The following is a 13,686-nucleotide window of genomic DNA, read 5'->3' as shown; positions in this document are numbered from 1 at the left end:
CTACGTGACAAACTTATGGATTGTGCTATTCATAACAGTCCACAAGTTGTCAGAAAGCCTTACTGTGTCAAGTTCATTCACGAGAGAAAATTTGGAACCTTCTATCTGGACCACCAACATCTTCTCAAGTATGATGTGAGTCAGTTGGTTCTGGTATCTACAATTCTACGTACCAAGGGCTTCGCTACTAAGGCCAAAGCTGATGCTGATACTGAGATTGTGAACTACTGCACAAGAAGAAATATTCAGCAATACTTCAGGAAGATGAAGTATATCAACCAATCTCAGCCAGCAGATTTCATCGAAGACCCTGTGGATATTGAGGTTCAATATTATCTCTCATTGGCTCGTGAAAGAAAGAAGCGTGGAGAATCCACTGCAGCTGAAGAGCCAACTCAGAATGAGCCTTCTACTCCAATTATTCACTGTTCAGATGCTGAAGAAGGAGAAGTCACTCGTTCTGAGTGAATAGATTGATTAGGATATTTTGTTAGATATGTTCAAGGAACATCCTTTTGTAATCTATTATGAATATGGTTTAATGTTCAATGCAAGCCATAAACTTTTGCTATTTACATTCCTTTGTTTAAATCTTTGTCTTATCTGATAGTTGAGTTATCCTCTAGGAAATTTGCATGTTATGTTAACAAACAAATAGGGGGAGATTGAAAGGCATATGCTCAGCCTATTTGTATTTAAAGAGGTACAACTCAATTCAGATAAGAAAGCTCAGTAAATAGCAAGTCAACGGAATCCGTACGAAGAACGTCAAATGATTTATGGGAATTATATGTCAGATAAATTCCAGGATGCTGCTGCTCACCACTGAAAGAAGTTCATTAATATGTTCAAGCCTCAGTGCACAAATAATCTTTTGTGGCACGTCCAGGAGTTCAGAAGATATAAAGTTTCTATACTTTATTTTATCAGAAGATTCCATTTAATGAAGATGTACTTACAAGACGAAGACTCGACGAACAAATCAAATTCTTAATGTTTATTTGACAAAGAATATTTGATTTAACTAGATACAGATGAACCAGACAGTGCATCTGTGTATCAGTTATTCAAATTGAATATTTGAAGTCAAGCAGAGTTGGTGATTCGTTCGTTCGACTGATCAAGACGGAGTTATTAATGTTTAAAGAAGACGCAAAGCAATTCTACTGATGAATAGATGATTAAATATTTAATAGATTATTATTTCACTTCTCAAAATAATTAAATTAATTATGTAATTTATTTGTTAAATTAATTCACTCTCGAATTAATTTAATTTATGAATTTATATGATTAAATTAATTAAGTGGATAATTTTCTATTTAAATATAATCTACAATTATAATCAATCATCCACTCTTGTTCTGCAAGACAATCAAGATTGTCTTACCGAATATTTCAGCTCTGCAAGACAATCAATTGTCTGCCCGAATATGCTTTGCCAAGACAATCCTTGATTGTCTGGCCGAAAGATCAATTCTGCCAAGACAATTAGGAATTGTCTGACCGAAGTTGCATTGCCTGCAAGACAATAGATTGTCTGACCGAGGGAATGCCTGCAAGACAATTCCTGAGTCTTTCAAGACAATCTTTGATTGTCTGACCGAAGATGCTCTGCCAAGACAATTGGATTGTCTGGCCGAGAGAACAACACTGCCAAGACAATTTAATTGTCTGACCGAACTATAAATTGTCTTGCGTGCCTTAAGATTGTCTTTCTGCCATGCTTTTAGCTTGATAGGCAATTGTAATTGTCTTGCCCTTGCTACTTTGTCTTTGCAACTTTCAATTGTCTTGTCTTTCAATTGTCTTACAAGTACAAATGCTTTGCCTATAAATATGGCATTGCATCCTTCATTTTCAAGTGTTCATTCACTTTGTAATCAAAGCATTTGTAAAGCTTTCAAGTTGTTCGTAACTTGCTTGATCGTTATATCCACAGTTTTCTGTGCTTTGATAACCCGGTTGTTTTAATCACTAAAATCTAGAATATACCCTGTCGAATTTATTCTACGAACTTTAGTGGACATTAAAACTGAACCATCTTAATTTTATAACGACGTCAAACATTGTTATATTAATTAATTATAATCTGATTAACAAATCATATTCAATCAGATTAACTTCCGCGACGATTTGGTACTGATTGTATTCAACCCCCCCCCCTTCTACAATCATATCTGGACCTAACATATAATTTTTGGTTCTACAGATGAGAAACTTTGCAAGAAGTTTGCTAATCTAATGAAAAGTCAGTATGAAATGAGCATGATGGGAGAGCTCACCTACTTTCTTGGTTTACAAGTTAAACAAGTAAAGGAAGGTATATTCATAAATCAAACTAAGTACATCTATGATCTACTTAAAAAGTTTGATTTATTGGATTGCAAAGAAGCTAAGACTCCCATGCCAACAGCCACCAAATTAGAGTTAAGTCCTAATGAGAAATCTGTGGACATCTCTAATTATAGAGGCATGGTTGGTTCTCTTTTATATTTGACAGCTAGCAGACCAGATATTATGTTTTCTACATGCCTCTGTGCTAGATTTCAATCTGATCCTAAAGAATCACATCTTATTGCTATAAAAAGAATATTCAGATATCTTAAGGGAACACCAAATCTTGGTATTTGGTACCCTAAAGACTCTGGATTTGATCTAATTGGATATTCAGATGCTGATTTTGCAGGATGCAAAATTGATAGAAAAAGTACAACAGGCACCTGTCAATTTCTTGGTGACAGATTGATTTCTTGGTTTAGCAAAAAGCAAAATTCTGTATCAACCTCTATAGCTGAGGCTGAGTACATTGCAGCTGGAAGCTGTTGTGCACAATTATTGTGGATGAGAAATCAATTACTTGATTATGGATTAAATCTCTCAAAAATCCCAATATTTTGTGACAACACCAGTGCTATTGCTATAACTGAAAATCCAGTACAACACTCAAGAACCAAGCACATTGACATCAAATACCACTTCATAAGAGAACATGTGATGGCGGGTACTGTTGAAATGCATTTTGTTCCAAGTGAAGAACAGATTGCAGATATTTTCACAAAGCCTCTTGATGAATCCACATTCACAAGGTTGGTAAGTAAATTAGGTATGTTAAATTTCTCCTAATTTAGAGTGAATTTTTCTGTAATTTGGCAGCCAGAATTTGATTAATTTTGATTTATCAAAATTGAATTAGTTATAATTCTGGATAAAGTCTATAATATTTCAACTGATGAACTAGTGAAATTGTTTCAACTGATGTTTGAAACAATATCCTCTTGTTTTGTTTTTCATTCAACTGATGACACCAGTTGAAGACGCTTTCAACTGATCTTCATCAGTTGAATAGGAAGTTTAAAGAGGCGCTTATTCCATCCGTTGAAAGCATTATCAGATCTGAGCCGTTGAAATTTCTTTTGTCTCCCTCCTACTTTATACACACGATCGTGTGTGTAATTTTTGTAGAGTTCAATAAGAGTAATTTCTTCTCAACGGTAATTTCTCAGCCAATCACAGCAATTTTCTGAGAAAGTATTTAAGTGTTTTAATTTATTTTCATTTCTTTTCATCTCACTCTTTCGAATTCTTAAAGCTCTCTTCTCTCTCTGTGCAAAAGCAAGCTCTAACTTTCCTTCAAGTTTTCTCTGTAACTGCAATGGCACCAATGAAGAAGTATACTGCACCAAGTGGGTTCATTTATGAGAAGAACAACTTCGCATCATTTGTGGATACCAAGGCAGTAGAGGAGAAGGAGTATCACAAGATGATGGAGTTCATCAAGTCAAGCCAGCTCTCTTATGCTATGCTTGAAGCTCCTACCATCTACCATGAAATAGTGGAGGAGATGTGGACCTCTGCGGAGTTTAATAGTGAGAATGAAACTCTAACCTTCTCTATCAATAATGAAATTCATTCTGTTAATGCTGATGTTATGAAAGCATGCTTTAAGATTCCTGAAGATACTGTTTTATCTCTGCCTATTGATATCCAGTTGGTTAATTTACTTTATGCCATGAACTATGTTTTGCCAACTGATGCCTTAGGTAAAATAGAAAGAAGAGGTCTTAGGAGAGAATGGAGTTATTTGTGTGATGCATTTATTAAGGCATTCTCTGGTAAAATTAGTAATTTCAATGCTCTTACTTCCCAGATTTTACAAATGCTTTACATGTACCTGACTAATGAATATTTCAACTTTGGTGGTTTGATGATCCAAGAAATTGGGGAGAAACTAAGTGATAAAACTGGTAGTCCTAGGAATATTTATTATGTTAGATTTCTCATGATGCTAGCTAATCATCTTAATGAAAAGCTAGTTATCACTAACAAGGAAGCCAAGCTTCCCAGTTTTGTGCAGGAAAAGAGAGTCTTTAAAGACCTCTTTAGGATGAATCTATACCCCTCCTTGGAGGTGGTGTACCTGCCAATAATGGAGGCTGGAAAGGAAAAAGAGGTACATGGCTTTCCTACTACTCTTTCTCAACCCTCACTTTCTTTGCTTTCTGCCATCAGGGCTGTTGAAGAGGCCCATCAACAGTCCACACAAGTGGCAAAACCTTCTAAAACCAAATCTTCTAAACCAACCTCAGATGCCTCCCAAAAGGCATCTGTTGTAAAATCCAAGAAAAACAAACCTGAGGGGAGTGTTGTTGGAGGTTGTGAGGGGGAGGGAAAGGGTGAACATAAAAGAAGCCCTAAGAATAAGGATGGAGAGGTGAGTGTTGACCAGCCTGGCCACTCTACAGTCTCCCAAAAGACTGTAGATGTTAATATGGAAATAAACAAATCCCTAGCAGCATCCTCCCAAAAGGATGTTGCTATTGAAAATAGTCCCCAACCAGGGACACATCTAAAAAGGGAGAGGGACACCACTTCTTCACCAATCAAAGCTTATGGGAGAAAGAAGATGAGAAGTGACAAAGTTAAGCACTCTGCACACACACAGGCATCCATTCTGGATTTTATGCCTGTAACTTCTCAAAGTCAGATTGATGTGACTCCAATAAATGTGGAGTCACAGCCCCCTTCTTCATCTCAACAAATCACCCATATTTATGATCTTACCATCTCTACTACTCAAACACAATCCCGAACCTGTTCTGTGGATGTGGAATTAATTCACACCACACTTGTAAATTCTCCATCTTTGGATTTCATGGAGAAACCCCCTCTGAGATTGATCATCATCATTTTGATGATTTGTTGGATCTTTCTCTTCCACTTCCTTCTTCTGTGACAGTGTGTTCTGTGGATTTTCCTTTAAAATCAATCACCACAGACTCAACTATCACAGCCTCTAAACCTATTTCTTCATTCTCTTCAACTGATCTTTTTCATCAGTTGAATAGTGTTTGTCCTTCAACTGATCTGCTTAACAGCTCTCATCAGTTGAATGCCTCCTCTACTCATGTTTCAACTGATGTCCCTCATCAGTTGACAACTGCTGCTACTTCAATTAATTTACCTCTTTCTACAGCAGTTGATCACATGGTAGCACAAACACTTCTAAGATTGAGTGAAGTGAGCTATGGAGTGGAGAGGCAGCCTAGTGAGCTGGCAAAAGGAGAGGGTGTGAGAGTCTGGCATTTTCTTCTAGCCAGGAAAAAGGAGAGGATAAGAGTGACCCTTTAGTAAGGGTAAGTGAGGGAGAGGTAAGTGGTGTGGTGAGCCAAGGGGAGCCCTTGATGCAAGAAAAGAGAGAAATTGAGAGAACTGCAGGTGTCAATGAAAGGTTTAGTGAACAAGATTTTCAAGCAGAATACAGATCCATATTGGATAGTGTTTCACTAGACCCTGAGACTTTTACTCATGGGATGTCTTCTATTCAAGATTTGCCAGATTGGATAATCAAGCAGCTGAGAGGCACCTCAATCTGATTCACACTACATCTTCTATGCTTAGAGCAAAGGAGGCACTTACAGCTCTGCCTGCCAATGCTGGAGATGATTTTCATTATGATGATAGTGATGAAGACCTCAATGATGCTCTTGAGGAATCTCTTGTTGAACAACCTACAACTTCTCTACCCTCCTGGCTCTCCATGCAGTCTGCCAATGCAATTGTTGTTAGCATGGAGCTGCAAAGGCAAGCTTCCACCATTCTTCAACCACAATCTGGAAGCTCATCCTCCCCTCCAGCCATCTCTGCCACTATTGCCAGTCAGGCTCTAGACAACCTCAAGCTTCATAAATATCAATCTCTCCATTTTCAGCATGAAATAGAGCATCTAAATTCTCTCATTGCCTCTGTTAAGACTGATCTGACCAAGCAAATTGATGAAAAGCTTCCAACTAAAGTCAAATCAGCACTTTCTGAATCTGAGCAAAAGCAACTCCAATTGGAAAAGCAAGTGGAAGTTCTGGAAGGAAATGTCCATATCTTAAACTCTAGAATGGAAGAGATGTTGCAGCATCAAAGAATTCAGACTGGACTTCTTCAAAATCTTCTTCTTGCCTCTGGTGTTTCACTTCCCAGTCCATCCCCTACACTTGCTACTAACAAAAAGGGGGAGAAAGAATTACCAACTCCTGCAGAATTGATCAGCCAAATTCCTCCTCCTTTCCACACTGAAAGGGAAAAGCAAAAGATTGAAAGGATGAAAGAATTAGACTCTATTGCAAAGAGAGTGGCTCAGTTGGGCAAGAAATCTTCTGCAGCCACCACAGCTCAAATCTCTTTTCAAATCTCTACAGGATCTTTCAGAAACAGATTAATATTCTTGAAGAAAAACTTAAGTCCAGAAGAAGAAGATCTTCTAGGAACAAGTAACTGCTCAGTCTAGAGGAGCATAATCATCTGTAAACTTTTCTAACTCTTGTATTTAAATTCTGCATTTTATTTTATTAATGTTTTGTTATCATCAAGTGTAGAATTTATGTCTGCATCTTCTCCAGTCATAAATTGGGGGAGATTGTTAGAAATCAATAATTTTTGATGATAACATAAACATTTTGTAACATGTCTTACTTAGAATCTTTATCAAATTTCAGTTGTAATTGTTATATATTTCTTATCTTTGGGAATTATCAACGGATGGGTAGAATAGGATGGCTAATTGTAAATATCCAATGCCATGTAATTTTATCTAAGTGAAGGATATTCAACTGATAAGATGTAACTGTTCAACTGATGAAGACTGGATGATGTTTCAACTGATGAAAATCAAGCATTCAACTGAAGACAAAGTATTCAACTGATGATGCTGAGGAATTCAACTGATGAGACTGGAACAGCATTCAACTGATGAAGTTTGTAATTCATTCAACTGATGAGCCTAGCATTCAACTGATAAAGTCAAGAGCAGTTGAAAGCAACCAGAACTTTCAACTGATGAAGCAAAGAGCAGTCGAAAATGACTAGAGCTTAAGTCTGACAAATCACATGGATCGAATTACACTAAAATAGACATGGAAGCCTAATTAGGAAAATAAAGAAGAAGCAGAAACATACTTATCTCATGCAATGCAATCTGGATCAAATCAAGATGATGGTCAAAGATGAAGACATCTCAGAAAGCATGCATAAGACAAAGTTGTGCAGCATTGTTTTTAGATTAGAGTGCATTTTGTAATCTAGCTAAAAGCTTTGTAAAACTTGGAGTATATAACCAAGTTAGAAGCATCAGTTGAACTTGTTCAAATTACTTGAGAGAAAAATCTGAGAGTTAGAACTTGTTTGAGTGATGAACCAGCAGCTGTGCGAATTGTAATCAATCCACAGATTCTTCTATATAAAATCTCACGGGTGGATCATTCAATCCACCCGTATCTTTAAATACTTGGTGTTTTCTGTTTTACTGTGATTAAGTGTATTGTTCCTTGAATCTTTTAATTTGTAAAAGATTGTATTCAACCCCCCCTTCTACAATCTTTCTTATAGTTGGTGTAAAATAACAGTTTCACACAAATTTCAAATTTGTAGACTACATCTCCTGCATGAACTCAGAGTTTTATTTGGTTAAAACAAGTAGAATAAAATAATGTTAAATTTAAAGATTCAAATGTTCACCTAAATCAGGATAACTTGCATTGACATTGAAAGTCTTTACATTCAAAATAATATGCACATGCCTTTGTAGTGTAAAATTAAACTTTGCATTAAGAATGTTATAACCTTTCACAATGTCAGCGCTTCTTGGAATCTTCTCCATGCCATCAGGCCCGAACACAGACACTGTGTACATTGCATCACCACAGCATGATAAAATAACAACATCTCCAAATTTAATTTCAATTTCATCTTGAAGTTGTTTAAAGCCTGTAAGCTTATTTTCATTCCTTCTATACTTTGCCAGATATTCCTTCCCATTCTTTATTCTCAGCCTCACAATATTTAGAAAAGCTTTTTCAAATTTTTCCAAAACTCGGTCAGAGAGAAACTATATAAAAATCACCTAAAGATTAATAAATCTATATATATACACCTCATTCATTGGAGGATAATAATAGAGCAAAAAACAAAACATTGACTCACCAACTCATCAAAATCATCACCTTGATAAACAACAATCTTCATTATGTACTTCCCTAGCAAATCACACTCATCTGTCAAAGAACCAGTTTCGTTTGAGTAAAAATGAAACAGTCCAAATCTGGAAACTAACATATGAATATTTAATAGAAGTTGAAACAGATAGACCTGTCCATCTTTCACAGCCTTCATATGCAGGAAATATATCACACATAAACCTTCCTCCTCCATTATACTCCATCAAGAGAAATGCTCCTGTGCTACAACCATAGTACTCTAAAAGTGCCTTTAACCCGTGCAGTGAGTTCCTTTCTTTCCAGAATTTAACATTCCATTCAAAGCCATCTTTTAAAATAATCTGTACATTTGCTGGAATTCTACCAGTATACTCAGAAAACTTCTTAGGAAGGGTCTATACACAGATTTACAATGAATGATTTAGTTAAGCGATTCAACAAGTATCAATTGTTTTTCAAATAATTGAAAAGAATCAATTAAGAAGCTATGTATAATTACCATCACACCACTTAAACAAGTGTCCTTCAACGCCACTTTAAAAATCCTTGGAACCTCATTATCATGAAATGCCATAACTAAAATCAATTAACAAAAAGTGGTAATAAGAACAAGCGAATATATCTGTTCTCAACAAAACACATCAAATTTAGGGTTTAGAAAGATCTACATAATCCAGACTACAATTTATCAAAGACACTGAAGACTATATGCTAATGAACAGGGTTATTGTATCGTATATTCAATAGTACACTTTAACAAGTAATCATACCTGCGTAGTCCTTGAAACCCCGGCTCAAACTCTTCACCTCGCTTTAACCAATTTTAGGACAAACTGTGTACTTTTAGGAAAAAGGTATGATTTGTCTTTTAACTTAATATAGAACACTACCTTTGGATACATAAGAGCCCGTAGTCCAGTACTAGATACTAAATGTAAGCTCTGCAGCCCAAGTCCATTTATCAACCCATATCAGGAACAATAACTTTTCTTTTTTTTAATTAAAAATATAAATTATAAACTTCAATTAATATTGTTTTTTTTAAATAACAAATAGAAATATGTTTTTATATTAACTTAAATTACGTGCAAAAAGTTAAAGTAACAAGTAGAAACGGACGAAGGTAGTATCATATTTTTGGTAAATAAGTACTACTCTTTTTACAAATTTCATCTGTTGCTTGCTCCATTTTTTTTTTTTTTTGATTCTTTAACTTTAAACACTTACTTTTAAGTGCTTTGACCAAGTTTTTAAATATATAATTATCTTTGTAAATATTTTCTTTAAAATTATTAATAACATTTAAAATGATTAATTTATATAATAATCCAAAGTAAATTTGATATAAAAAATAAAAAACTATGCTATCCAATCAACTCACTTAACAGTGTAGCCCAAAAGTCAAAACGTTAAATACTAATAAAAAAAAGCACAATTTTACAGTACTAGCGTTAGAAAATGAAAATTCCCTAAATAATATGATTATATTAAATATGGCTATATGCCAGTATCAAAATATAAAAGAAATAACACAAGCTATTAAAGATATCAAACTAAAAATCATCTAAGAATTTACCAACAGTTACCTTTGTAAATGCAAGATTAAACCAAGTAAAGCAATAATAATTTGTTGCACTTCTTTTGCTACCACATTGTTATTTATCTACACATAACATGGTTTGTTCATCTCAAAACAAACTGTAACACCACAAATAAGTATTCAATTCATAAACAAACTACCATAGAACTGATAATTCATACTCAAACAGTGTATCCAACATAATATCATAACACATTAATCCACAACAAATTCAACAAAATAACTTACTTCTACTACCCAAGCTGCAAATTTAAGGCAAAACCTCTTTACATCAAACACACTTCAAATCCAAGTACGATTCCTATACTACAATACGAACTACAAAAGATCTGTCACCAACATATTCTAGCTCCAAGGTTTGTCCTTCTTGTAGTTCGTTCATAGTTGTGAATTGAGTCCACCCACAACCAAACCCGCACATTTTTCCCTTCCGCAAAACGGTCACGCCACAACTTTTTTCGCCACAAATTAATGTTACTGTTGTAGATTGCTTCCATGTATTATACATGGGATACAAGCTCCTTGGGATGTACTGCATTTGCATACAATGAAAACACAATGAAAATTTTCAACTTTTGACTCAGTAGACCTTATAACTAGAAATTTGAGACTACATACTTACCACACCATGTACTTTTTTGTCAACATGAGATTTCTTCAAAGTTACAAGAAAAGAATTGTTATCCTGCTCTTCATCTGAAACCTCCATTACCATTTCCTCAACTACAGGAAGATAATACAATATGCATACAGTAAATTACATATATTCAGCAAAGAAATTAGTAGATGAATACAGATCATTACCTTCTTGAGGAGCATGATCCAGAACTAAGTTGTTGTCACCTAATGCAGAAAAAAGAATTAGATTACAGTATTTTTAAATCAGTTCAATCGCATATGACAAAGAAAAGATTACAATCTTACTTGCATCACTACTGTCAGACAGCATAATAGTTTCTTGGGCCTCTTCTTCTATTAGAGCATCTAACTCCTCTGAGTTATGATGGTATTCAATGCCAGAGTACTTGAAGCAGGACACGGAAAATGTCGAATCACTCGCATATGTAAACACCGGGATATCATTCAGCTCTATAGAATATGAGTTTACCAAATTCTCAAGTCCATATATTAGATTCTTCCCAGCAAAGAAACGAACAAATACAGATTTGCCATCAGCCATTATCAATTTGACAATTTTTTTCATACCACCACCAGTAATTTCTGTATAGACTCTAGGAATTTCCTACAAACATTTAAATTTTTGTGGTCATGTAAATAGTTGAATGTACATTAGAAATTGTACCCGATTGCTTACCATTTGACCGCCAGATAAGAAAATGTCATCCACAACTTTGTACCAGTTAAGTACACCAGTTCTATGTCCAATTCCAGAACCAACAATGAATCTAAATTTTAAATATACAAACACACAGAAGCTTATGTGAAACAGAACCGTTAAATAACATATACCTTTTTCATTGCACCTTGACAGCAATACAGTTTCATAAATACATATCCGATATTTGCCTGGCTCACGAGTCAAATGGAATGCACATATATCACCTTCATTTAAATTACCAGCTTTTACAAAATCATATCATTTCCTATCCATGTATGCTTTGCCGTTTTCCCATTTCAACTTAACAGTCCAAGAAAAGTCCTTGAAACTTAGATCCACAAATTCCATTGATTGTCGAATACCCAATGTTTTACAGGCACTCCTTTTCAAAACCTGTTGTTTTTTACAAAAACATAGAAATCAGTAAGGAATTCTAAAATAAACAATAGAAGAATATAAAGCAATCTACCTTTGTGTACTCTTTATTAGTCAGATGTTTTTTCGTTATGACAAGATCATAAACCACAAGCCCAGTACTATTGACATTACAACTCATAATGCCGCCAAGTCGGTCCACTTCAATATCGGAGAAATTGAAAAATTTCCCATCAGCATAACAACTTTTGCACGGGGAACGCACAATGTAGTTAATCTCCACACCATACGGATTTTATATCTGCATGTTGAAATCCGGTCCTCCCATATACTCCAGTGCAATCAGGTAATAAGGCTTTACAGAGTAATAAATCATGAAATTATGTAACCCTTGGATACAATTCATCTCCTTACTGTATATAGCACTCCAGACTAAACCAGGCGGAACATGTAACAGAATTTTTTCTGGTACATTAGCAGATACCTCCAAACAGAAATCTTTTGGTAGGATCTAAAAAAAAACAACAAACATAGTGTAATTGCAAAAACAATGTGTTCCATATTTAACTAAACAATCTATGGCTTTATTTACCAGTATTCCAGGAAAGTAGTGAGAAGGATAGTTAGGGCATACAAATTTCTTTCATTTTTCACCTAAATCCATATCTATTCCTGCTGCATCAATGACGTATGGGCGATAAATTGCAAAACTTTACAAAGCACATAACTCGCAATATTGGTTAAACAACTTAAAAGTTATGCGTAGAAATCATACCTTTTTGAAATTCGATTACAGACCTGAGACCGAAATAGTTGAATATAAGCAAACATAAATGTTATAGTAATAAAAGTGGTTTGTTAACAGCAATCTACATACATATTTATCAATTCGCAGTGCGAAATAAACAAATAAAGAACATTCTTACTTGGAAGAAGAAGACGCCATGCAAGTGGTAGTTCCGTAAACAATCAACAAGACCCTTCAATAATACAGAGGCTGTAGGAAATGAAAAGTACAGTCACTTCTTAACATCAAAGAGTAATAAACTGTCCAGCATGTCTAATCCGTTTTTAATGGTTACAAAACTGTCACAGTCAGTACGTTTTCTTTTCTATTAAATGACATAGTACTATTTTTAACTTAGAAAATCTTTGGCCTTGCTATTGAGTTCTGTTAAAAAAGAAAACAAGTGAATCATCCGTCGTTTGGAGTGAAAGTTTTTGAGTTAAACTATGCTATATTTGACCATGACTTTCACTCGCTTTTGTCCCTTTAGAAAAATCATAACTTAATTTCCTCTACACTTGCTTTCTTCCCATTCTAAAACTCGGCAACAGGGTGTTAAAATGATCGACACTGATGTGGTACAATGGTGCAGAATTCAAAATTCTTTCAAGTCTTTATATTGTTTAAAAAATTACAAATATATTTTAGAACCGTTTTTAGTTTTTTTGATTTACTTTAACTAAAGTATCCTACGAAACATAAAATAAATTTAGCAATTAAAAACAAATTGTAAACCAAAGTAATGTACAATATTTTATTCATAATATTTCTTAAGATGTTGCCTTATTAAATCAAATAAATTAGAAAAAGATAACATTCTAATACTCTTTCTTTAACATCTTCTTCTAAATAATAGCCGGTTATGACCGATTAATATCAATTTCAAATGTTTTTCAATAACAATAAAATTTTTCATAACTTGACAATCAATCAATACGCTAACCTAACGAAAACTATTAATCACCAGGTAGTACCAAATACATTTATTGAATATAATTTTAGTCTAAATTTAAAAATACTTTTTCAACTAGCCAAAACACTTTATGATCGGTGTCTAATAATGATTTATCTCTTTCTATTCAACTCCTAACTACACTAT

General features: G+C 34.5%; 1 long non-coding RNA gene across 1 annotated transcript; it reads right to left on the bottom strand.

The window, feature by feature from the left end:
• Positions 1-8,775: 8,775 nt before the first annotated feature.
• LOC135147813 (uncharacterized) lies at positions 8,776-9,320 on the bottom strand. Its single transcript, XR_010285636.1, has 3 exons — positions 9,257-9,320; positions 8,986-9,062; positions 8,776-8,881 (listed from the first exon to the last, which is right to left on the bottom strand). It is a non-coding gene; the product is annotated as an uncharacterized LOC135147813 (long non-coding RNA).
• Positions 9,321-13,686: the final 4,366 nt, after the last annotated feature.

The sequence above is a fragment of the Daucus carota genome, chromosome 7 (genome assembly GCF_001625215.2).
Source record: "Daucus carota subsp. sativus chromosome 7, DH1 v3.0, whole genome shotgun sequence".
Lineage (NCBI taxonomy): Eukaryota > Viridiplantae > Streptophyta > Magnoliopsida > Apiales > Apiaceae > Daucus > Daucus carota.
The sequence above is the reverse complement of the archived record's forward strand: the minus strand, read 5'-3'. Positions and strand labels throughout refer to the sequence as shown.